Source organism: Anolis carolinensis, chromosome 2 (genome assembly GCF_035594765.1).
Source record: "Anolis carolinensis isolate JA03-04 chromosome 2, rAnoCar3.1.pri, whole genome shotgun sequence".
Lineage (NCBI taxonomy): Eukaryota > Metazoa > Chordata > Lepidosauria > Squamata > Dactyloidae > Anolis > Anolis carolinensis.
This window is the reverse complement of record NC_085842.1, coordinates 100382092-100409272: the sequence shown is the minus strand read 5'-3', so window position 1 is coordinate 100409272 and position 27181 is coordinate 100382092. Positions and strand designations below refer to the sequence as shown.

The 27181-nt window shown below is 40.8% G+C and overlaps 1 protein-coding gene across 4 annotated transcripts in view; it reads right to left on the bottom strand.

The window, feature by feature from the left end:
* The window catches only part of adamts2 (ADAM metallopeptidase with thrombospondin type 1 motif 2), a 416207-nt gene that overhangs the window by 92992 nt on the left and 296034 nt on the right, over positions 1 to 27181 (bottom strand). The window lies entirely within an intron of this gene.

The window sequence follows — 27181 nt, the reverse complement described above, 5'->3', positions numbered from 1 at the left end:
CTTGTGTTGATCCACATCTGTAAATATTGTCCAAAAAGAAAATATCCATCTTTAATTTCTTCTTTGGATCTAACATTCATTTCATGAATATTTCTAACTTTTCTTATAAAAAATAGATCTCTGGACAGAATGAAACAATTCTACATAAAATCATATCAGCATAAATTCAATAGAAGTTGAGTATCCCTTATCCAAAATGCTTGCGACCAGAAATGTTTGCAATTTTGGATTTTTTTCTTCAGATTTTGGAGTACCTGTATTTGTACTCATGTACATTTATCTTGGAGATGAGACGTAAGACTAAACATTCAATTCATTTATGTTTCATATATACACATAGTGCAAAGGTAATTTTATATCATATTTTAAAATACTTTAGTGCATGGAACAAAGTTTTGTGTGCATTGAACTATCAGAAAGTTAAGATGTCGCTATATTGGGTAATTCTGAATTTGTTGTCGAAGGCTTTCATGGCTGGAATCACAGGGTTGTTGTATGTTTTCCGGGCTGTATGGCCATGTTCCAGAAGAAATCTCTCCTGATGTTTCATCCATATCTATGACAGGCATCCTCAGAGGTTGTGAGGTATAATCCTGCCATAGATGTGAGTGAAATGTCAGGAGAGAATACTTTTGGAACATGGCCATACAGCCCAGAAAACACACAACAATTTTGAATTTTGCAGTATTTTGGATTTTAGAATTCTGGATAACCTATATTAGAAGCCCAAACAATTTTGGAAAACATTGAGCTACAATCAGAGGTCACAAAAGCTTGAATGTCTTGGCAAGTAAATGGGATAAACTGTCAATGCCAATTGGGCCAGAAAGGTCGGGGGGTGGTGGGGGGGGGGGGGGAGACTGCATATCCAAGGCACCACAGTCAAAAGTTCCACATATTGTAACGTTGGCTTGCTTTCACAAAATTATTTTAAAATTAAAAAAAGATATTTACACCATATAAGATTTAATGCTTATGACCATGAGATAGATTCAGTTACAAAAACTTTCATGGCAATAAGACAAAAGACATACCAAAAACATGAATGCTGCCAATTTGGAAGCCACTCTGAGTCCCCTTTGGGGTTGAGATAGATCGGGGTAAAATTCAGTAAACAAATAAAGGATATCGAAGAATCCTAAGTCTTGAAATAAAAAATCTGGCTAAGGAGAAGAGGTCAAGATAAGCTGCTGTTGAAATTCTGTGGGCAAAGGCATAACTTGAAACCTTAATAGCTCATAAATAATGACTGTCTTGAACATTGCTTTTTAGCCCCACTTCTCCAAATTGACTCTTTAAAATGCAACTTTAAAAATGTTTTGGGTTGGCATCCTATTAGTGACATACTCAGGCATAATGTCAATGTGTTTCCTTTTATGATTATTGTGGAGAGAGGAATTCACTTGGGCTATGATCACCCTAATGAGCCACCTTTTTCCTGCCCCCCCCCACCCCAACATGGGATATAATGACCAGGGTGTCACAGGAACTGCCTATATACTTACATCTGAGCAGACAAAGACTATGTCATCCTTTGGGATCTCCAAAGAATCTTCATGGCATCCTAGCAGATGCCTTTGCTACCATGCCTCTGAATATAAAGACACAACTCCAGCCTCTTCCCCAGACATCCATGAATATGAACATGCTGGGAGGGTCTCCATGTGAGTTTTGCAGAAGGGGAGAGGGAAGGGTTCCACCTTGATGGAACTTACACAGGTCCTCAGGTTTAAATTTCACAAACTGTCTCTGATCCACTGCAATCACTGTACAGAGGAATGTTAGGAATATCAGGAAGGAGAGAAAAATAGCACTAAGCACTTGCTAAAAGCATTACAGAGAACATATACAACACATTAATTCACATGACTACAATAAGCAAATTGGGATCACATTTTTGTTATCCTCTGCTTATATGCTTTCATATTAATATTCAAGGGATCTTAATAACAGGATGTACAAACATAAAGGCTATTATCCCACCCAACTCAAGAATAAGAAAAAGAGTCACAGGCTATTAGAAGTAAAAACAGATAAGCGAAACAATATATTATTGATGCAAATGTGTGTTATATACAACTGGTGTTTAATTAATTTTACTTCTTGCTAAGGCTAAAAGCAATAAAATTAAATTAAATACACAAAGAATACTACTAAGACTACTAAATTAATCTGTACAATTCACCAATACCTGACCTCAAAGAGAAAGAGAATTTAATTAAAAACTCACTTGATAGTGAAGTTTAATTTTCATATAATTGGACAGAACCAAAGAACTATTTTAGGGAGCCTTCAAGGACTTACTCATATTGTATGTGATTTTTCTTTGAGTAAAATAATCCCCAAATCATATTATTCCTTTGCATAAAGGCATATGAAAAACTGGGTGGATAGAATTGGAAACTAATTTATTTGTGATTGAGGTTTATGTGTAAAAGGGAGTGCGGAGAAGCTAACATCTGCGCCACCAACATTTTGTCACTCTGTAAACCCAGGCCACTGACCGAAGTAAGACTACAGACATTTGGATTCCTAAAATGAATGAACAGTGAAGACTTTGTTCTAAATCATCTGTTGCAGTCTAACATAATAAAGCACTGTGCCACACAAATTGATTACAATGTCTATTAAATGCTAAGGTCCTTAACTTAAATTTAATATTAAATATTAAATGCTGTTGGTGTCTCATATATGCACAAGTTCTCCCATGGAAGTGGTTGGATGGATATCTCCACACGTGTCCAATACTCACATTCACTTTAGTTTATTAAAGGCAGGGTTGAGCTTTTGGTAGGTGAATGCAAATTCATTTATGCATTCCATTGAACATTCATTCATGCATTCAACTGAGTATGCAGTTATGAAAAATTGCCATTAAAAAGACTAGCACAACACAATAAACTAACTTCAAATTACGTGACCATGATGAAGCCTAAGATACCCTGCATCCACTGAGATGGTACTAAGAATTGGGATTACCTTTTGAAATCAGTGTAGGACAAGAGGTATCTAAATTGCCTGTGACCAATTTGTCAAATTTAAGACAATACTGGATATCCTAATTATTACTGCTGAAGAGGCTACATCTTCCATTGGTTGCCAACCCTAATCCAAAGTTGGAAATGACTGATGTCCTATTATTTGAATAGCCAAAGAAACATCATTCTTTGCTTTTAATTTTAAGCAGATCACCATGATCCCAAATCATTGCAAGTTGTCTTCACTTATATCAGTAGTTCTCAACCTGTGGGTCCCCAGGAGTTTTGGCCTACAACTCCCAGAAATCCCAGCCAGTTTACCAACTGTTAGGATTCTGGGAGTTAAAGGCCAAAACATCTGGGGATCCACAGTTAGAGAACTACTGACTTAGATTGTCCTTTAAAATTTGTTTTTCTTTTATTATCATTGCTTCTTAATACATTTTCATCACATTATTTACACTTATTTCAGTTAGGTGCAGTTATTCATAAACCTTTTGTATAAACATTTGTAAATTCTATTATTAGTGTTTACACTCACTTTCATTTGGTGCACTTACATCTAGGATATTTTGTATCAAGAATTCCTAGATGTTAATTCATTTCTTTTGTTTGTATCTTAAACTTTTATATAACCTTTTATTAACATTTACTGCTAAATTTCTAAGCAGACAAAAATAGAGAAAAATAAAATAAAACTCCCATGTTATTCCCCCTGCCCTTCATTATATCTTGTATTATTTGTTTTGTAAGTGGTCCTTCGCTTTGCCATTTATTTTGTACTGATCTTATCATATAGTCATTGTCCTTTACCAAAAATTTGTATATTATTCCTGTTAGCCCTTTTTTATTTTTCCATTCTTTTAAAGATTTCTTCCCATTCATCTTCTTTCTATATTTTGCCTTAAGTTTGTTATATAGACCTAATAAATTTATCCAGTTCTTATCATCCATCCTCTCTATTATGTACATTATCTATAGAGATTAACTGGCCATTCAGATCATACATATATTTGATTTTATCATATCCTTTGCTTCTCATTTCTTTCCATCATCTCATTTCTTTCCACCATCTTTCCACAATTGTGGTTTAAGTATTACTATAATCTCTGCTTTTCTCCACACTTAGATTGTCCTGTTTTTAAAACGTATATCAGAATCAATCTAATCCATGAGAACAGAGATAAGGGGCAACCATTATAACACTGGATTGCAACAGATCTGTGTTTTTGAATCTAGGTTTTAAACAGGTGGTATTATTTAACTGAGAAGGTGCTGAAATCTATTCCTTTCCTGTTACTCTGTACCCCAATTGCTTTTCTTCTATAAAGCCCCTCAACCAAAATGTGCTCACCTTGGGGAAAATAGCAGTAGCCACGAAAAGCATTCACATTCCTTACTCAGCCCATCTCTGACTAAAATGGCCTCCCTGTTGTTCAGTGGCAACCAATATTCAGAGCCTATGAAGTGTAGCTTTCTATCAATACAGAGTAGCTCATGCCAGACTTCTGGAGTGAAATCTACATTGCTTTTCAACTCATATCCCTCAAATTAATTGTAATTTGAGGAATGAAAATATGGTACAGAAGGCATACACTTAAACCTATGCAGATATTTGACTCATCTGAGTTCTATGGATTTATCTGAATGGGCCTGCAAAGTCCTCTGCAAACCTGATGACTCAACACACAAATATCTGAAGGGCAACCAGGCATGTAGGAACATTGTGGTCAGTGCTGCACAAATGCCCACATCCATCACTTGTTTTTTTATGTTGCATGTGAACAGGCTAACACCTCTATAGGACTTCAGAATTAAAGTATGCAGAACTCAGGAATTACCCTTTGCTTTCTTCCTTTCTGCATTTCAGGAAATCACCATTGTTGTTTTGGTTGTTCATTAACAGGGGAACATAAATCCTTACCAACCTACTGCAAATCATCCAACCGGTACAGATTTCCCTTCTACCTCCACTACCATTAGTATAGCTTAACTCCATATTTTATGGGGGTTTTTCTGGCCCACAGAACAATGATATTGAGCCCACTAGTCCTCACCTTTTTTCTTCTGCGTCCAAATGCCCTCTACTTGTCTTTTATCTTGCCCACTGCATTTCCCTCTAAGCCACGTAAGCCTCTTCATAATTCATAAATCCTCTTTTCACAGTACAGGTTGCATTTGGAACCTTATGCTGCATATCATGCATAAGAAAATTGAACAAATCCAGGAGGCTGAATTAAACTGCAAGTGAGGTACTGTGAGGTGAAAGCAAACTGAAGTTTGAACTGAACATTGTGCACTATGTATTGCCAAAATGCTACACTATTGAGCTTTGTTTCAGAAAACATTGTATTACAATGATAACTGGAAACACGTGTTTGGGTGACACTGTTGTCAAATGAACCTCATGCCTTTATCTGAATAGTATAGTACATGGAGACACACAGAGGTCTCCTTTCTCACTCATCAACAGGACCCAATAATATGGAGGAGGGGTATACTTTCCAGAGCCCAGAGATTTTGGATCAAGCCATGCCCCTAAAGCTATCCGAAGTTAGAGGCTCACTTTCTTTTCTCCCTAGTGTGCCTTCTGTTGAAAATTCTCCAGGGATTGGCAGCTGGTGGCTCATAGACTTGGTCCATGTACTACCATTTAAGTAGCACTGAGGTAAAAGCAAAATTTCAGTTACCAATCAGGGCAAAATATGAACGTTTGAAGATACATATGAAAACCTGAGATTTCCAGCTATCAAGGCCTTGTGAAATTTGCTGGGGTCAATATAAAATGCTGCAAAAGTAGAACATATTTTTTTTTAATTAATGAGCTGGTAGGCCAGAATCTTCTCAAGATAAGTAATGATGTTTGTGTGAACTTTGTGTTCAGGCAAGAAGACAAGATAGCTATCAGGAAGAACAAATCATTGTCATAATCAAAGATGGTGCGACATCTTTGAGATGGAAGTTCTGTTTTGCAGAACTTGAAAATGTTACTTTTCAGATTACAGTAAATTACTATTGGCTGAAGGATTCTTTCCACTTTCCCTATAAACATCTGAAAACCAAATTGCCAACTATAACACACAGGGAAAACATGGAATATTTAGTTGGATGCATTAGGGATGTTATGTTTGATTTTATCCTTGGTTGAATATGTTTTAAGACTGGTAACTCTGCCACTTGCCAAGTGGTGCCTAAAGGGAGAAAGCACTTCTTGCATCTATTGCCTTTTATAGAATCATAGAGTTAGAAGAGACCTCATGGGCCATCCAGTCCAACCCCCTGCAAGGAGCAAGAAAATCTCATTCGAAGCACCCCAATTCCTTTATTACTCTTGGATGTAGCTGATCCGGCCCTGGAGACTTGAATTCATTTAGAGCGGCCAGGTATTCCTGAACAACTTGTTTCCCTATTTGGGGTTGGATTTTGTCAGCAAAGGTAAAAACCTTAGGTTGCAGAGTATCAAAAGAAAAATATAATAAGGCTGCAGCAGAAACAAAGCCCCGAAGTAATGTGGTCAAATAAGAAGCTACATTGTAGCATAAAGTCATCTTACTTTATTGTTGTAACAGAAGCATAATACAGGAACAAAAAACTCAGAGAGAATAAAGGCAGAGAATATATAAATAAAAAACATAGCTCCACCTGTATCTGATTGATAAAACTCAAAATACAAGCATACTACCAGTTAAAGGTACAGACCTACTGGCTAAACATGAACTATATAATTTTGCAAACATTATAATACTTTCAACACATTTCCCCAAATCCTTCATCCACTCCATGTTGCTGAGGTTGAGGCTGGCTTTCTTTTTGTGAGAAGACTGAGGCAAAGAAGGCATTAAATAGTTCTGCCTTTTCCCTATCCCCTGACAAAATTTCCCCATCTTCTCCTCACAGAGGCCCTATCGCCTCCTTGTTCTTCCTTTTCCTACCGACATAAGCAAAGAAGCCCTTTTTATGTTTTTAATGTCTCTGGCAAGCCTGAGCTCATTTTGTGCTTTAGCTTTGCAAACCTTTTACCTACAGGAGTTAGCTATTCGTTTGAATTCTTCTTTGGTGATTTATCCCTTTTTCCACTTCTTGTGCATGTCTTTTTTGAGTCTTAGACCAGTTAGAAGTTCTTTGGACATCCATTCTGGCTTCTCTGCACTTGTCTTATTTTTATTCTTTGTTGGCACTGTTTGCATTTGTGCCTTGAGTATTTCACTTTTGAAAAACTCCCATCCATCCTTAACTCCCTTGTCTTTTAGTATTGGCGTCCATGGAATGCCGCTCAGTATTTCCTTCATTTTTTGGAAGTCAGCTCCCCTGAAGTCCAGAATGCGGGTTTGACTTGTCTTTGTTTTGACCTTCCTTTGTATATCAAACTGCAGGAGCACATGGTCGCTTGACCCTAAGGATCCGACCATTTCAACTGCATTGATCTGGCCCTCTGCGTTTGTTAGGATGAGATCAAAAGTAGCCAATCCCCTTGTTGCCCCTTCTACCTTCTGGTCCATAAAACTGTCTGCAAGGCAAGCGAGGAATTTGTTTGACTTTGTACTCTTGGCCGAGTTTGTTTTCCACCAGATATCAGGATAGTTGAAATTGCCCATGACTACTATATCTCTTCTTTGTGCCTGTTTGGTCAGCTGCTGACAGAAGGCTTCATCAAGTTCTTCATCCTAGTTCGGAGGTCTGTAGTAGACACCCACAATGAGATCTTTTTGAGTCCCATTTCTCTTGATTCTTATCCAGATGCTTTCAAGCTGGTTTCCCGGATTGCCGTCTTGTAAATGTTTTTGACATATAGGGCTACTCCCCTTCCTCTCCCCTTTGTTCTGTTTTGCTGATGGGATAGTTACTTGCTTAAGAAAATTCCAACAAAATGCCTGTAAGACTCTCTTTCATGCCCACTGAGAGGTTTGTGTTTATGTAGTTCCTGTCTTTTATGGAAAGGAGAAGAGAAGTCCTTGGTGGCATGCCCCCTTGTCATTGCTCTATGCTCCAGTCAGAAAGTGACCCAGGAACCAGGTGGTCACCGGTTTGTTTGCAAGAGCTGCTAAGTAGTTCATTCAGTCCAGGTTAGCCACAGGTTATCCAACAAGATGAAGGGCAAAAGAAGATCGGCCAGTCCAAGAGTCATGATAATAAATCACGAGTCCACATAAGTCAAACCAACAAGGAGGAAACAGTGTTATTAATTGAAACCAGCCCAAGATCAGGAAAAACAAAAATGCTGAAGATTAGGGCCAGTCATCAGACAAAGATGGTTGAGATCAACAAAGCTGCTGGATAGTGGCTAGGAATTTATGAGCAGCTATCTCAAAACACTGGGTTCTTAATTAGGTCAATGTAATATATGTAACAACTGCTGGAACTGGTGTAATGATTCCTTATAATTTTGTTGCTTGAAGAATGATGATAATGGGTCTTCAATCTCTTGCTAGGGAGAAGGGCTCCCTCTGCCTTAGCAGATATTGGTGGCATAGGTCTCTCCAAGTTCAAAGATCAAAGGGGACAATTGCCACCAATATCTTCAGATTCCTGGCAATCTACCTCCTCATCTCTGTCTGAATGTTCCAACCACAGAAGCTGAGGTATAACAGTTGTCAACATATGGAGTGCCACTGAAAGAAGGAGAAAGTGGTAATGGCCACTGGAGACATGGGACTTGTCATTTCTTGCCTGCATGTTTGAATTGCTTCTAGTCCCATTGCTACTTGCACTCCAACATCTTTGTATCCCTGCCTTCAAGCCAATATTTTAAGGCAGAGATCACGTTTTTGCAGCCCTTCAAATGCTAATTAATTTCTACACTCACTGTCCATCTTCATTATCAATGCAGGTAGAGGCTGATGGGTATATAATGGCAAATACAGTAATATTACTGTATCAATATACAGTAATATTAGTACTATCCTCAGGATCCCATTAGCAGAAAGTGACTCCAAAAAAGTATTCTTTAAAAAATACTTCTCATTCTCCAGTTATTTTAAGGCTGAAATGTTTTATTTGAAGGAAGATTTAAATTTAAATGAGAGCAAATCTTTGGTAAGAAACAGATGCAGTCAGTGGCTCTGTTACTTTAGGATGATGGATCTACTCTGGGTCCTATGGAAGCCACTCCACAGTACATGGGAGATATCAAGGGTGCTGATTTCAGCACCTTGGAAAGCTCTTATAAAACCCTTACTATCACCTGTAAACCCCAATGGTGGATTCACTCTTCTGAAGCAATGACATAACTGGTTGTCTCCAGTTAAAAGCAATTACGTGACACTAGAGTTGTAAACTCATTTTTTCACTAAATTAATTATGTATGCTATTTAGAATCTCACGACAATTTGCAAAAATTATTGTACACAGGTGTGAATTATTCTCCATATTCGTTAAAGCAAAAAAATATAGAGTTCAAAACCCTGTTGATGCTCTACACTGGCATAACTATGCTGGCACAGGAGGTGATGGTAGGATGGCAGCAAAGTTTTGTCTGCCTTCCTTTTTCACCACTACATGAGTCCGCAAACAAGGCAATTACTAGCATAGAGCATCAATACAATTCCACTCAGATGACTTGAAACCTGATTAACAATATAAAGGATTCCTCTGTTTTAAATCTTATTTTAAACAATTTAGGAATTCATTTCCATTTTTAGTCTATTTTCTGACCAATATTTGGTTGTAAACAATTTTCCAAACCATCTCCATAATGTCTAAGAATATTTTCACTACCCCTTGCAAGGAGATACTTTGATGTTCAGTTTGTTCTCCAACTAAGCATTATTAAATTACAGAGAATTAGCACATTTAATGAATGTAGTAGAGGGGTCTTTGGCACTGTGACTGACACCTCTAACAATCTCATTTGCAATTTGAGGAAGATTAAATGCCAAGACTCTGGTCAAGACTGGAATTATTGGTAAATACAACACACCAGTCCTTTGATTTATAAATAATATGTGTATGTATATGTATGGGTATGGGTATAAAGTATTTTAGCAGGATGGATGTCAACTAATGTTCTTGAAAGTAAACAAAACAGGGGATGCCATCAAACTGCCTGTCAACGTATTGCAACCCCATGAATTTCATAGGGTACTAATTATGGCTGACCCTACTTAGCTTCCAAGATAAGATATGATCTTTTGGACGTTAATATACATATGCATTTATGAGTTTTAATTTGAGAAATATCCCTTAAAACTCATCTATTTTAGCTGTACTTGAGCCCAGCTATCAGAGACGTGGGACAGAATAATTAAATACAGATGGTTTAATTCATATTGTGGCAGCAGGATTTTACAAAATATTGTACAAAACTGGAATATAATACAGTCATCTAAAAAGAACATGGTGATGCACTGATAAAATAGTACAGGCAGTCCCCAAGTTACAAAAATTTATATATTCTTTATTTATAGCTCACCTTTCTCCCTGTGGGGACTCAAGGCAGCTAACACTCAACACTAGGCAAGTTTAAAAGGTGCTATACAATATATATGGCTGGCGTTACACTTAAGAAATATTCCAATTTACATACAAATTCAGCTTAAGAACAAACCCACAGAACCTATCTTGCACGTAGCTTGGGGACTGCCTGTAATTATATCTCCCTCCCAACTTCTACAAAACTCTGAAAATGATGTAGGTCTCACCAAATGTGGTGTAGAATGCTGGAATGACAGGTGTTTCTCGACATATAATGTTTCACCCCTCGCTATACATCACAAAATCAATTGTAAATATTTTACCCAAGATTAGATCATATGTGTTTTGGTGGTTGGAGCTCTAAATCTCATGAAGTAAGGACAGGCGAGTCATGTAACCTTAGTATTCCCATAGTTACTTCCCTTTCCTTGTTATCCCTTTCCTTTTTTATAAGGATCGTATCCTGCCCCTTTTATGTAACCTACTTGAAAACTTCAATAAAAATTATATTTAAAAAATACAATAATATAAAAATAATATATTGTATATATATATAATATTGATAATATAATGTAATACAATATTCTACTAATAATAATACAATATAATAATATTTATTATATATTATATATTACATGTAATATTACTAATAATATTACAGTATAGCGATATAGTACAATATAGTAATTTAATGCTAATATTGTGCTATGCTAATAATATATTGTATGTACATATGATTTGTAAGCCACGCTGAGTCCTCTTCGGGGTGAGAAGGGCAGGATATAAATAAAGTAAATAAATAAATAAATGTTTCTAAACATGGAAATAAGTGATGGACCTATGTCAGTGTGTGACAAGTGGCATATAAGTCCTAGGTGTATGCCCACCACGTGCGACACTGTGAAGACAGTTACAGTCCCTACTTAATACTTTTCAGAGAACTTGACTGTTAGAAAAAAGAGGAGGAGGGCATCTCACATCTGAAGAAAATGCATGACTGAAATATATGATTGACACAAACCTATGATTGAAACAAAGAGTTGATATGGGGACAATTTTAAGCTCAAATATTGTCAAAACCTTTCATTCAAAGTACTAATGAAATTCAAACAAACCAGGAAAGCTTGGAAGCCAAATGAAAATAAATATGGCTTTGTTCTCATATGGTGTGTGGGTGTGACATTGATCTGGACCTCAGGGCAACAGCTGAGAAGTGAGGCTTTCATAACACAGTACTGTACATAATATGTGAGTGTGTTGTGGAAACAAGAGAGGGGTGAGCAATGTCTTAATACTTGAATGATATGTGGAACATGCACTCTAGAAACATACAAAGAAGGGAGAAAAATGTGAGTGGAAAAAGATGTAGTATTACATCTGACCATACGCCACCTGGATAAATAAAAGAAGGTTCAGAGCAAGTTCGGATAAAGAGTCTTAGCATGCACCACAAATTTCACACCCCTTTCTGTGACTTCACTGAGGAGATAAGGAGGAGGTGTTCTGGAAATATAACTTTACGCTGTAGCTTAAAAATCCCACAACTGAATGTACCTTTATACCAATCGTCATCATCATCATCCAAAAGAAAGATATTTGTCTATAGTGTTCAGTGCCAGTAAACTGATTCCATCTGAAAAGTTTTGTATAATATATAGCATGGCATTTCAAAGATGATTGGCTAGTGTTTACAAGACAACAACCTTTTTTTTTTTAAAGAAACAACATTATATTAATGTATAGATACTAAATTGAACAATCACTGAAACCAAACTCACAACTCAGCTTTACCCTTTCATGTTGAATGTAAGCTTCTTTCAAATGCTGAATCTGTGCTGGAGCACAATGCTTTTTAAACAAGGCATAGAAAACAATATCTGCCAACTGGCCAATATCTTTTTTATTATGTCCTGCAACCAAAGAAGCAATGAAAGGGCTCCAATCAATAAAGCCTTTCTGGCTACTACGGTCCAGAAAGCACACAGGCTCTACAGAATTTATTGCGATTGCCCTGCACAACATGGAAAAGACTTAGGGAACATGGAAGGCAGGTGGAGTTTTTATTGAAACTGCCAATCATTCTACATTCTTCCTTCTTTTAATGATTTAGTATACAAACACTAGTCTAAACTAATTCATCCAGCAGCTCTGAAGCTGTGGTATCTAACCAAGATTTAAGAGAAGGGATGAATGAAATGATTACTCCAAAGTATAAAATCAACATAGAGTATAAAATCAGCACATCAGACTTCTGTTTCCCATATCAGAAGGGATAGAGATTTGGGGAAACAAATGAACATACATATACACATGTATATAGTTAGCCCTCCACATTTGTGGTCTTAACTTTTGTAGACTTTATTATTCACAATGTGACTAATATGGTCTCTTTAAAAATGTCTAGGTCCTACATGCCTGGATGTTGACCACAGAGCTGAGCTGTCAGATTTAAGAGATTCCTGCTGAGGTGTTCTCTCATGTAAAAACAAGACTATTTTTAATTTGTTTGTTTCCTACTCCATGGGTATCCTGTGCCCCTAACCCCAGCGAATGTCCGGGACTGACTGTATATTGATTACTATGCATCAGTGCGGTGTAGTGGTTTGTGTATTAGGACCTTCTCAGACAGGCATGGGTAAACAGGAGGACAGTGATGGAAAGAATTGGACAGCAGAGGGACCCATCAGGCTCTGTTCCCTCCTGTCACTTCCTCTTCACCTCCTTTTCTCTTCTTCAGTGAGGAGTTGGATAAACACCTGATTCTTCTGGGCTCTCTGCTGCCGCAACACTTCCACAACAGAGCCCCACAAAATCCCACCAGAAATAGCCCTGCCTCATGTGATGGGCTTCATGAGACTCAGTTCCAGCAGTGGGGAGAAGACACTCCTCTCCCTATGTCTGATAAATTCCTTAGACTATGACTCTGGACAGGAGGGTCTGAATTCCCCTCTGAACAATTCTTTCCCATTAAATTTTGGTCTAAGGTCACCATAATTGAAATGTCCTGAAAGGACAAAACAACAATTATGATTATAATGTATAATCATAAGTGCCAGAACTTGGCGGAGTCTGAGCTGTTGAACTTTTTCAAGATTTTTATTGACAAGTGGTCCTTACGGTATTATGTAAAAGAAATGATTGAGAGGCAGAGAGGAGTGAATACTGCTCTGCATAAAAGATGTGAATTCCAGTGAACTGAGTTTTCAATTCAAATGAATTCAGTCCTTGCCTTTTGATTTTTCTTCTTAACTCAGAATTAACTTTTCCTTCTATAAGAATGTACTTTATACTATGAAGTGTCAGTCAAGGCAAACAGGAAAATTGCTATAGGCTTCAAAGTCTTAATTTTTCTGAGGCTGTGGCCTGGTGCTGGTGATTGTGAACCAGAAAGAAAATAAGCTCAAACTGCTGTCAACCACTGGAAAAAGAGCAGGAATGAGAGAACATCTGGATTTAGGTCACTGATAATTATAAGAAAGGAAAGAAAACATGACTTTGAAACTTCCCAAGTGCCAGGGAACAAACTAGTCTTCAATTGAATTTCAAATCTCAGGTCATCATAGAACAGAGGAATATGGCCTGAGTTTGCCAAAATTCTGCACTCTGCCAGGAAACTCAAGCTTATTAGGTTTTTATTGGATTCCTTAGATAAGTTTGTAACCATGTTTTTTTAGCAGAGCGGTTTTAGCTTTCCTGAAATTTAGCAAAGAGGGAAAGTTCCCAAACACACCCACATAGAAGGGTTTAAGTACCTATTGCAAGTTCTGCATTTGGGCAAGGTGGCAGCAAAAACATTTGAAGAATAAGTTACCAGCCTAACTATGGAAGACATGCTATAATCCCGTCAGTTAGGATACAATGCTGCCATTCCCTTTCTCAACAAAACCAACAGGCTTTAGTATTTCCAGCTCTACAGCCCTTTGTGTTCTCAGTGCTTTCAAAACGGGAATTCAAATGTATGTGCTGGGGCATTTTTAAAATATATAAAGCTTTTTTTAATGTAATGTTGGACTCTTTATGGGTGCCCCTGCGTAACACAGAAAGCATCCTTAGTCTTCAGTGACACCTATTCACTTCCAAATGTATATAAGCCTACTAAAATTTGCTATAGGAAGAATTATAGAATGGCACAGTTCACGGTAAAGGGCAGGGCCCGACTCACCGGGCCGTGCAGATTGCTGGGAAGGGCGCTCCCTCCCTCCCATCATGGCGGCGGGCTGGGGGGGCTTCTTGTTCCCAGAAGCCCCCTCGGCGCGGCGGGAATGTTTCCCGCCGCCAGCACCCGCTGGCCAATGGCCAATGGCTCAACAGCAGCCATTCGGAGGTTGAATAAAGGGGAAGGGCAATGGCGCCTAAAAAGATCACCAGGGCGGCAGCAGGAATTGAAAAGGAGTTACCGGCTAGAACAACGAGGCCGCCCAGGGGCAAAGCAACAGCCGAGCGGGAGGCTAGAAGAAAAACACCTAGTAAGGCGCCCACGCGCAAGGCGGCTCCCAAACGCGCTGGTAAGCAGGATGGGGGTGCGCTGGATTGGATATCCCAGAATCTCGCCCGCCTGGTAGATAGAATGGGTAAACTTGAGTCGAGAGTTTACCAAAGGTCCGAGAGGGCATCAGCATCCTCGCAAAGGGACGCATCGAGGGGCAGGAGACGCACGAGAGACAAGGACGTTTCCAGAACACCCTCGATTAGTCCGGCATCCAGCGGCGATGACTCCATAGCAGCTACCGAGCGGACCGAACGGAGTGGCGGCAGCACTCGCAAGAAGTCGCGCAGGTCTTCAAGGTGCTGTTGCCAGACCACTACAGACAGCGACTCCACGGAGAGTGAGTATGCCCGTGCTGACCTAGTTGACAGAGATAACTATTGGAGGACAGCAGCCCTTGTGCCGGGACTCCCTGAATGGGCCATCAGGGACAGAACTGAGACAGCGGCAGCGTTGGGAGCCCCATGTGGCGCTTGGGGCAAGCGCAAGGCTCCTGCTCCGGCGCTACCTGCCCCCTTTCAGGACAATGAAGATCCACCTGGCACTCACCTGTCTCCCCGCATCATCAGCAAGATACTAAAAGGCTATTACGTGGACGTTTTTTCACTTATAAAACCAGAAGGGGAGGAAGGTAGGGAACCCCACCAAAGAGGCAGGCGCAAAAAAGGGGAGAAGGATAGACCGGTGGAACAGAACTTTGTTAACTGGATGGCCGGTTTTTCCGAATACCTTGGTATATATGGCTCACCGAATACCTTGATATATGGCTCACCGAAGTCGGCCCCAGCATAAAAAGCAAGTCAGATGCGGGCAGGTCAGACCGCAGCTGGGGCAGAAAGGACAGCAGGCGGGCGGTGTGCTGGGAGTTCAACCTAGGAAAATGCCAACGGGCATGCTGCCGCTTCGACCATGTTTGTGAATACTGCTCAGGAAACCACACCAAGATGAGTTGTGGGAAGTTCGGCAGCAACGGGCAGCCCTTTCGATCAGGCCTGGCTGGTGCCCAGCCCGGTTTCAAAAAAGAAGGTGGAGCATCCAATGGGAGCAGCTCCGCTCGCTCCAAGTAACCCCCGCGACTCTATTGGGACACTGGCTTTCACCCCAGTGCGCCTCACTGCCATGCAGCCATGGCTGAAGGCGTATCCCTTAAAGGCTGCAGCATCATTTTTACGTGAGGGTTTCTCCCGCGGCTTCCGCATACCGGCACAAGGTCCCAGAACCGCATTCACCTCAGGCAACTTAAAATCGGCAGCGCAAATGCCTGAGGTCCTTAGCAACAAAATTGCCAAGGAATTAGAGGCAGGCAGGATCGCAGGACCTTTCCAGGCTCAACCTCTCGAGAACTTTCGAGTTTCCCCGCTAGGGGTGGTGCCCAAGAAGGCGCCTGGCGAATACCGCCTCATCCATCATCTGTCTTACCCAAAAGGTTCATCTGTCAACGATGCCATCCCCCCCGAGCTCTGTTCAGTCAAATACGCCTCATTTGACCAAGCTGTCAACTTAGTACATGAGAAAGGTCCACACGCCCTCATGGCAAAATGCGACATTCAGTCCGCATTCCGGCTGCTCCCCGTCAACCCAGCGGACTTCAATTTGCTGGGATTCAAATTTAATGAGAAATGGTATTTTGACAAAGCAATGCCCATGGGCTGCGCAGTCAGCTGTGCTGCCTTTGAAACCTTCAGTTCCTTTTTGGAATGGGTGGCACGTACTTTTGCTCGTTCCAAGTTTATTACTCACTACCTTGATGATTTTCTTTTTGTGGGCGTCAGGGACAGTGACGAATGCGCACACCTTCTCCGGACTTTCAGGGCTATGGCCATGGTTTTTGGCATACCATTAGCAAAAGAAAAGACCGAGGGCCCCTCAACCAGCATCACCTACTTAGGTATACAATTAGATTCCATTCTGGGCGTATCCCGCCTGCCTGAGGACAAACTGTCCAAGCTAAAAGGACTAGTGTGCGAGGCCATCAGCAAGAAAAAGGTCACGCTCAAAGAATTACAGGCCATTTTAGGGCACCTCAACTTTGCCTGCAAAGTGGTGTCACCGGGGAGGCCTTTCTGTGCCCGTTTGGCGCGGGCCACCGCAGGGATCAGCGCCCCGCATCACCGTATCAGAATCACGCAAGGAATGCGGGACGACCTGAGGGTATGGCTGGAATTTTTGGACAGGTTCAATGGTATTGCCATTTGGCAAGAAAGATGGGAGCCAGGGACTGAACTCCAGGTTCACTCCGACGCGGCAGGCAGCAGCGGCTTCGGAGTATTTCTTCAGGGGCACTGGTGCGCGGCCAGGTGGCCGGACAGTTGGGTGGGAGGAAGCATACTGCGGGACCTCACCTTCCTTGAGTTTTTTCCCATATTAGTGGCCGTGCGAACCTGGACCGACCACTTCAGGAACAAGAGAGTGCGATTTTGGTGTGACAATCAGGCTGTAGTCAGGGTCATCAACAAACAAACATCAAAATCTCCTAGGGTCATGAGGCTTGTAAGGCAATTTGTACTAACTTGCTTGGAAGCTAACATCACTTTCTTAGCCCAATATATTCCAGGTGTTCACAATGAAGTAGCGGATGCATTGTCCCATTTCCAGGACAACAGGTTTCGGTCGCTAGCACCAGAAGCAGACCTCCAGCCCACCATTTTCCCACAGGAGCTGTGGACCCTTGGAGAGGAGAAGCCTGGTCAGAACTGATGCTAACCATTGCTCCCGCGACCAGGAGGGCCTACCGTGCAGCTATGACTACATTCATCAAATTCAGGCTGGAAGCGGGGTACGGCAGCAGATGGCCAACCAGCGAGGACGAGGTGCTACATTTCATCATTCATCAGAGGAGGGCCAACGTCTCAGCACACGCCATGCGGCGGCAACTGGCAGGCATTGCCTTCCACAGCAAAGCGGCAGGATGGGGAGACCCATGCAATGACTACAGAACAAGGAAGTTATTGAGAGGATGGAGCAAGCGAGCACCGAAGCAGAAAGATGGAAGACGCCCCCTCTCTTACAACACACTCTGCAGGCTCATCTCGTCACTGAAGGGAATCTGCGCTTCACGTTATGAGGTGAAACTTTTCACAGCAGCTTATACCACAGCCTTCTTTGGGGCACTGAGACTGGGGGAGGTGGTGACCGACTCCAAGTCCGATGGTTCTGGGAGGGCACTACAGCTCAGGGATGTTTCTATCAGGCATAATTCATTGGTTATTCGGATCAGGCAATCCAAGACTGATCAAGGGGGAAGAGGGGCATCCCTCAACATCCAAGGGTTAGAACCGGGGCGGTTATGTCCAGTCAGGGCACTCTCTGAATATTTACACATTCGTAAGTCATCCCCGGGAACGCTTTTCATCCATCGCAATGGTACCCCACTATCTAGATACCAGTTCATGGCGATATTCCGCAGCGCCCTACTAGGCCTGGGCCTTCCCGCTGCGGAGTACGGAGGGCATTCATTCAGGATAGGAGCAGCCACCACTGCAGCGGTGGGAGGTGTGCCAGTGGACATCATAAAAGCCATGGGGAGGTGGAAATCGGCAGCTTACTCATCATACATCAGACCCGGCCTTCTCCTGGAGGCTACGAGGTCTGCCGGCCCCTCTCCTCCTTTTCCTCAGGTGCGCCGCCGGGAGTCGAGGAGATCAGTTGGCGGGAGAGAGATGGCATCATCCAGCAGCGGTCGGTCGGGGGGAACCGAGCGCTGTGGCCGCCACAGGAAGGCGAAATTACCCCCTAAGCGCTGGATGGACTGATGAGGACTCTCGCATCAAGCTGCGAGGCGGGACAGGACTCAGGCCGTCGGATAGCTGCATGGCAGCGCCTCGCCGCCCACTGTTGGGGCAATCGGTATCCATGTCGGGGAGCGTTGTCAGTTACACACATCGTTATTCACGTTATCGCTTTTGTTGGCTACGGAAGGTAGGGTTGGCGGCAAGGAGAGTGGGGGGTCCCCACCCTCCTTTTGTGGCGTGTGACATGGGTCTCGGATCTCGTAAAATACTCCACCCCCCCCCCCTTTTCATTGGCATCAGGGGGGAGGGGATATTTTAGCTACCGCCAGGTGGCGCTGGAGACCGACTACCGGGCCAGGTGTCGGTTGCGCCGTGACTCATTTGGATCAGGCAGCAAGGGGCTGTCAGATCATTGATCCGGGACCCATGCAGGGCAGCCAACCCTTCATTCCTGTAACCAATAAAATGTTGTGGCCAGTTTACCCAAACAGTTATTTTGTCAGTGTGTTTATTGTTCACCATCGTCCGGCGGAGAGTCGACCATGCCCAGGCAAACAATATGTACACAAATATTTGGTCTTTCATCCAAGCATCCTGTCAGTAATAATCTAGTAATAATTCTCTGTCTTTAGCAGCCCAGCTGGTACTTATCTTGTTGTCATTCCAGTACCAAGTAAAATTTTGGCTTTTTGCTAAAGCCTTTAGGAACTGATTAATTTAGTCCACAACTGTCTGTGTGTGGTTTTAAATTTGATTTAGACAGTTTTAGCTGGTTTTCACTATCTTGTTTGAAGTTGATAAGACATTTTATATGCTTTTAGCATATAAAATTATTCTTAAACCATTTATATTGACTTTTTTGTACCTTAAGAGCCATGGATATAGGACATAATAGAAATATTTTAATAATTATTCAATCTTGTTACAGTTCTTCTTGATACTCGACATATCTATTTCAACTTTCATTTTTCTAAAATAAACCTTTGAAACCAGCATACCATTCATCCACATACCAGCTCTGTTCATATTACCTACTATTTTGGCCAAAATAGTAGATATTACTCTCACTGCACTAGTGATGGCCAATGCACCACTATAACATAATAGGTCAACCTTTATTGCCAGATCATTTCAAGACTTTGAAGAACCACTCCACCCATCCTGCTTTAGCAAGAATGTGGTGCTAACTATACATTTGTTGGTATTTCCCACTAACTTATGGAGAACCTAAGGAGAACTAATCATGGATTTTTTGGGGCAAGATTTATTCAGAAGGGGTTTGTCATTGCCTTCTTCAAATAGTGAACATGTAAGACTTGCCCAAGGAAACCCACTAAGTTTCCATGGCTAAGAGAGCATTCAAACCTTGGTTTTCTGGAAATCTTATCCAGCACTCAGGCCACTACACCAAACTGACTCTTTCATCTTTACTTAGATATAAATTATGTTTAACTCAGTACAACGCTATGCAACTAATCTCCAAAAAAGATGAAAGACTGTAGTGCTAATCTACTGAATGAATTAGAATTATCCATCTATACATTCCATGCAAAAGTGAAAGTTTTCTAATATATTGAGAAGACACACTCACATGTGAATAAGCATATACTATGCTGTGTATGTCTCCTGACAACTATGCTGTATGTGTCTCCTGAAATGACCTGTCAAACATCACTTTCAGCATATAAATTATCTCAAGACAAAACCCTGCAGCAATGGATATCTATTTTTCATTACATGAAACAGGACACTTTGGAAACCTTATGTAACATTTTAATTAAGTGTGAAATATTCAGTCATTATATATCCCCTCCTAACACTTTTTTTTAAATGCCAGAGGGAGCTTCTACCAACAAACAGGTTCTTTTAGGTAATGTTCAACTTTCTTCTTCAATTCACTTCCCTGACCTTTTATTTTGACATTTTCATCTCATATATTAATTTTTCCCTGTGTAGAATACTGAGCCATGGCAATTACTTGCACTTAAGCCATTTATTGAAACTTTCTTTTGACTTGGTTAACAACAAAAAGACCATATATTGAACAGGAATATATTTCAAATAGCCTTGTTAGAAAGTAAACATTGAAAATATTTCTTTGTTCCTAATCACAGTCATAGAACCATAGAGCCATAGCGCTGGAAGAGACTCCAAGGGCCTTCCAGTGCAACCCCATTCTGCCATCCAGGAACACACAATCAAAGCACTCCTGCCAGATGACCACTCAGCCTCCGTTTAAAAGCCTCCACCAAATTCTGAGGCCATAATGCTATATATATTTATTTATGTATTTATTATTCAAACTTATATGCCGCCACTCCCCTAGGGCTCGGGGAGGCTTACAAGAACAGGCTAAAATCTAACAATTTAAAAACATCTTAAAAACATCTTTAAAACACTCCCCCAGGGTTATTTGAGTTACAGAATCAAAATCCAAAGCTCATAATTACTTAACACTTATTCAAGCAAGACTGGTTGGCTTGCTTTAAAGGGCAGGGTTTTGAAGGGGTAGTTGCTGTAGTTGGCTTTTTTTATTTTAAAAACTGCAATGTTTCAAAATACTACAACATGTTTGATACTATTTTAGCATCAGAATTTATTGTTATTTATTTGCACATTTTAAAATTGTAGTTATTGTGAATTGCCTTCTATCTCAGTTATGGAATACATGAGTGACATTGAGCGCCAATTGGACTTAGCCAATGGCCCATCCTTTATTATCGATGCAGTCAGTAGGTTTTGTACCTCTCCTATGAAATATCTAATGACGGTAGAGGTTTCTAGCCATTGGAGGGCCTTCACTCTGGCATGTTGCCAGGCCCTCCCATCTGCCGTATTGGAAGGTTGTTACCGGAAGACCCCATATGCTGAGAGACTGTGCCCCTGTGATTCAGGACACATAGAGACAATAGAATATGTGCTTCTTCTGTGCCTGTTCTATAGAGAAATTCAATCCCGCGTCATTATGCTATGCCTATATAAGCACCCAGGGCACTCTGGACAATTTTCCATCTCTCTGCTGCTTTCAGATACAAACTTGGCTATAACTTATAAGGTCGCCAAGTTCTGCACACCAGAACTTACCCAAACGGGATGGACCAGAGATGTCAATGTCTTGGTCCTTTCACTGCTGGCTGCTACTTCCCGGCAGATGTTAGGTGGTACAATGCCAGCTAAACAGTATAATTTCTCCAGTGGTGTGGGGCGTAGACCTGTGATGATGCAGCATGTATCATTAAGAGTTACATCTACCGTTTTAACATGAGATGTAGTCCAAACTGGGCATGCGTATTCAGTAGCAGAGTAGAAAAGTGCAAGGGCAGATGTCTTCACTGTCTCTGGTTGTGATCCCCAGGTTGTGCCAGTCAGATTTCGTACGATATTATTTCTAGCGCCCACTTTTTGCTTGATAGACAATCAGAGCTTCTTGTAAGTCAGGGCAAATCCAGGGTAACTCCCAAGTATTTTGGCGTGTTGCAATGCTCCAGTGGGATTCCTTCCCAGGTAATCCTGCTGCCTTTCAAACCCATTGTTGTGATTCAGTCTGATGATGATGAAAGGGGATTTGGGGAACAGCAGTTTGTTCCAGGAAATGTGGAACAGCAGTTTGTCCCAGGGAATGTTGTTGACTCAGAAAGGCAGGTGATTCGGGAGCTCCGGATGACTTGGGAAAACAGACGGAACAAGGGAATGTGGAAAGTTCTCAGTTGAGCAAAGATAAGGATGACCTTCTACAGGAGTCTGAGAATTGTCAACAGAGCTCAGATGGTAGTGAGGGGGAATGAATGCTTGTTAGAGAGGGATTCCAGGTTAAAGTTGAGATCAGGCCTCCGTCGCTCTGTGGGAATTGCAGGCAGACGCGGGGAAACAAGAGTGCACATGAATGTGTTTATGTCTTGCAAAGAGGGTTAAAAGAGATGTAATTTGGGAAAGATTCCAGTCAGAGCAACCTCGCTTTTGGAGAATCATCTCTTGCCTTGTTTTCGGTTCAAGTCTTGTCTCATGCCTAGTATCTGTGTTTGGATTACTTTTGAAGCTCATGTCTTCATGTTACCTTGGATCTACTGTGTATTTTTGGGACCTTGGACTAATATCTACGAAATCATTGAACTGTGTTTAAGGATTGCACTAGCAATTGGATTTTACTTTCTTTACTTTACAGACTGAGAAGTGGAGTGGGCAGATCAAAACACAACTTGGCAAGGTGGCACTACCTGGAGGAATCCTCCACCTTGTGTGACTGTGGAGCTGAAGAAACAACTCAGCATATGTATGCTTGCCCACAATACCCTGCCTCATGTACGGAGGAGGAGTTGTTTAAAGCTACAGACAATGCGGTTGCTGTTGCCCGCTTTTGGTCCAAAACTATTTAGTTGCTTGTGATTTCTTTTCTTTTTTTAATTTCCATTATTTGAAATGTATTTGTTGTACAATGCTTTTGACACGAAATAAATAAAACTTTCTTTACTGATTTTTATTAAGTTTTGCTGTTTCGTCAATAAACTGAAAAACTCAAGCCTGCTGTGGTGGAGTGTGTGTGTTGTAGCAAGGTGAACCAGCGCTGAGGTGCGACACCTATCTTCTATGTGCTGAGTCAGGTTTGATACTTATGATGTGCAGCTTTTGCCTCTCCTGAAGCCAGCTTGCTGTGGAATCATACATGGGTCTATTTTTTCCATAATTCTATGCAAAATAAGTCTCTCCAGAACTTTGTAAACATGGCACAACAAGGAGATTGGTCTATAGCTTTTTGGGTCATTGCGGTCTTTGCCTAGTTTCAAGATGGCTATGACTCTTGCTTTCCTCCAGATTTTGGGAATCTGACAGGATGCAATGCAGTTGTTCATCAGCTTCAGCAGCCAGCACCTTGCTTTTGGGGCAAAGTTCTTAATTTGTTCCATCTGTAGATCGTCCAGGCCAGCAGCTTTGCCATTTTTACATTTATTGAGGGCCATGTCCAATTCAGTAGATGTAAAAGGTTCATGAAAGTTGTTGATCTCATTATCTGGTTGTCTAACTATTGGTTTCCTTTCTACTTTGGTGGAAAGGTTGGGTTTCCCATTCTTCGGAAGTTGATGCACTATCTAATCTGCCTTTATGTGAGCATGGGTATTCGCTTGTGAGGGATCATTGCTCAACCGTCTTAACAGCCTCCATGTCTTCTGACTGCTCCTGCCCATATTGACTTCTGTTATCAGCTTTATCCACTGTTCTTTCTTCGCTTTAGAGATGGATGACAAAATGCTCTGCAGTGCCTAAAGAGTTTGCTCATTAAATGGCTCTTCATTGTGGAGCCTGTAATCATCTTCCAACAAGGCAGCTGTATCAGAGTAATGCACTGAAGGCAGTGTGTTTTGCAGCCTCTCGTTATAGAAGCCCGTGAGCAGGTTTTTACTATTTTGATAAAGCGCTCGTATTCCTCAGGGATTGGGGCAACCAATATGATCTTATCATCTAACATGTTTGAGAATTTAGATCAATCTACCTTTCTGAAGTTGAATCTTTGGTTAAATCAAACTTCCTGAGGCCTTATAGTTGGGAACATTTGGCATACTATTGGCCGATGCTGTGTGTTTGGTATTGGTGGTCCCACTGATTTAGTGCATTGCTACACAATGCTGTCACTCACAAATAGAAGGTCTGGGTTATATCCTCAGTGTATCTCCCACTGTTATAGGATGGTGGGAGCTTATCATGAATAAGAGATAGTTTGTACAATTCAGCCCAGGAAAGGACAGCTTCTCCATTTTTGTCCTCCTGAGCATAGCCCCATACATGGTTATGGCTGTTAAAGTCACCAATTACTACAGTCCTTTGGTGCCTATCAAAGTTCTCAGGAAAGGAGAAACAAAACTCTTCATTTGGGGGGTTGTACATAGAGGTAATTGTGATGTTATTAAGCTCTACTGTTATAAACTCTTTATTGTTTTCTTCAGTGTTATGGTTACTGCTGACTTGGAGGCCTGGTTTTACAAAGACAGGGCTTCTATACTGTGCATATGGTCTTTCTGCCACTAAGATCATTCCTGGAATTTTGGGTCATTTCTGTTGTTTATCCCTGTGTGTTTCTTGGACACACAACATGTCACATTTCTTATCTCGGCACAGTTCATAAAGCAGCTGTTCTTTAGCAGCTGACATGCCTTTGATATTGATTGAGATTATTGTCATAGTTGGTCCTGAAAAGGTACGTTGGTTTGTTTGGTTGCATGTTGCAAGTCGCTTCTGGTTATGAGAGAATTATTACCCTAATATATCATCTCTAATATAGTAATAGTCCACTCCACTGATGGAGCGCAGAACACCACATGATCCAAGTTGATAGTTTTAATAATCCTGAGTCTGGAGTAACCCTTGATGGAAATTTTTATTTACTTCAATAGAGTAATATCTGGCCAATATTGTTATCCTCTCCCTGAAGACACACCAAATACAGATTTAATTATACCATTCCCAAAGACCCTTTTACACAATAATTCTATCATAAAGTGCATCACTTTGTCCTGCTAAAGATCTATACAATGAGACTTGCTTGTGGGATGGAAGTATTACTTCCTCCATTGCAAAATAACACAATTTGTTTTACCCCTTATCTTATAATGAAGATACAGTATTCTGAATATGTAAACAATCAGTTTCATGACAAACCTCATAACATCCACAGACCTGGCTCTGTGGTTGCTAAACTTTGAGTGACCTACAGTTCAGACACGAGTCAAACTATCTAGGTGAATTGATGCAGTTGCTTCTATGGTTAGGAATGTTTATGAAGTCATCCCAGAGCTTAAAATAATTATTTTTTGGACTATTTCTCACAATCCTCCACCCATTAGGACCACTAAGAAGCATTGTGTTTTAGTAAGAAAGTTTCTACAGCACTATCCATTCTTATAATTGAGCTGTTAGAGTATAGAATGAAGCACTGAAGTAAGCTTCTTACTTCCTGCTTCTTAGCGGGGGGTTGGACTAGATGGCCCATGAGGTCTCTTCCAACTCTACTATTCTATGATTCTATGATTCTAAGCATTTGATATTAATTATTTCAATGCTTCCAAGATTTACTCAGAACAAAATACTAACCATTTTTCATTAATACCCTCCTAACATTAAGGCAAATGCAGAATCCTGGAAATTGGCACAGAAACATTCAATACATCAATATAAACATATGTTCAAATAATATAGAGAGAAGCACATTTGTTCCATAATTATTGTTCTAGTTTTCAATCTTTCAAAGACTCTTGGCTGTGCTCTTTGCCCTGAAGGTCAATACAAAACTACTCAAACAATATCAGTAAGTTGCTGTCACCTTATTAATAATACTGAGAAAGAGATGTGATCAGGAGAAACAAAAACTAAAGTAATTTTTGAAGTGATAAAAATGACATGTCCATACTCTCCAGAATTTCACAGAAGACAACTGGGACATATGATTCCTTTGAAGTCTGGAAATGGACCCTGATCCTAACTATTCCTCAGCACATCCCTCTATCTGGCTTGTTCTTCACTTTCTGACTGGCTTTTTGTCTTCTTAACCTTGGACTGTTGAAACCAATGCTAACTGTGGCTTATCCCCTATGTAGTAATTGGGGTTGTTTAAAAATACTAACTCTTGAAAAAAAAAGTTAGGTTTTGATCAAGATCTCTGGGCAGCTTTCATGAAGAATCCAAGATTAAAATTAAGATAGAATCACATCATAGTGTTCAGTGAGCAAAGCAGAGGCAAACATTTGTATCAAGTGTTCTGCCCAGTTGCAATTGGAGATTGACTATATGATTTCAATGTACAAGTTTTCAGGTAGAAATCAAATCACTTCCATGATCTCATACACCAACCATAGAAATAACCTTTGTCTGTCACCCTGAAGAGCCTGACTTGGAAAACCCATCTCTTAAGAATAGCACCATTCTAAATGCAAAAGATCTGAACTGTTTTATTTAACTTGGCCCGGGTTATTTCTTAATGCTCCCTCCTAATGAAGAAGCATTTCCAAATCCTGAGAAAGGACTGGGGAGACAAGAAAGATCCCTCTGGCCTGCACATCTGTGCAGCCCTTTAATCCCTGAGCTAAATTCAACTCCAGTCATTGCTGCAGCCTCCCTTGTTTTGTGCTGCAGAGGACTGGGGAAAAAGTAGAAGCTGGTGGGAAGCTGTGTCTTAAAAGAAGAAAGCCATAAATGTGATCACCCTTCAAGGAGTCTGAGAATCCCTGTCGGCTTGATGACCTACTATGAAATATTTTTTATGCCGTAGTTAGGTAGAGTGAGCCCTTTTAAATCTCACTCAAAAGAACAAAGTTCATTATCTGAGATATTATAACAGCATCATGGTTTAAAATTAAATCCATGGAAAATAGGGTCTCAGTAGTAAGCTGAATTTCTTTTTACTAGCTCATAGGAACTCGCCACTGATTTAGAGATGTATACAAAAATCACCTATTTTAAGTTTCAGTAAATGGCTCAAGTTAGTAAAAAAAAAAAAGGAGCATGAAAGTGACAGCAAACATCTAGAAAAGTTAATTGGTTTTGGATTCTAGGCTGAGATCACATTGGGAATCGTATTATCAACATGCACT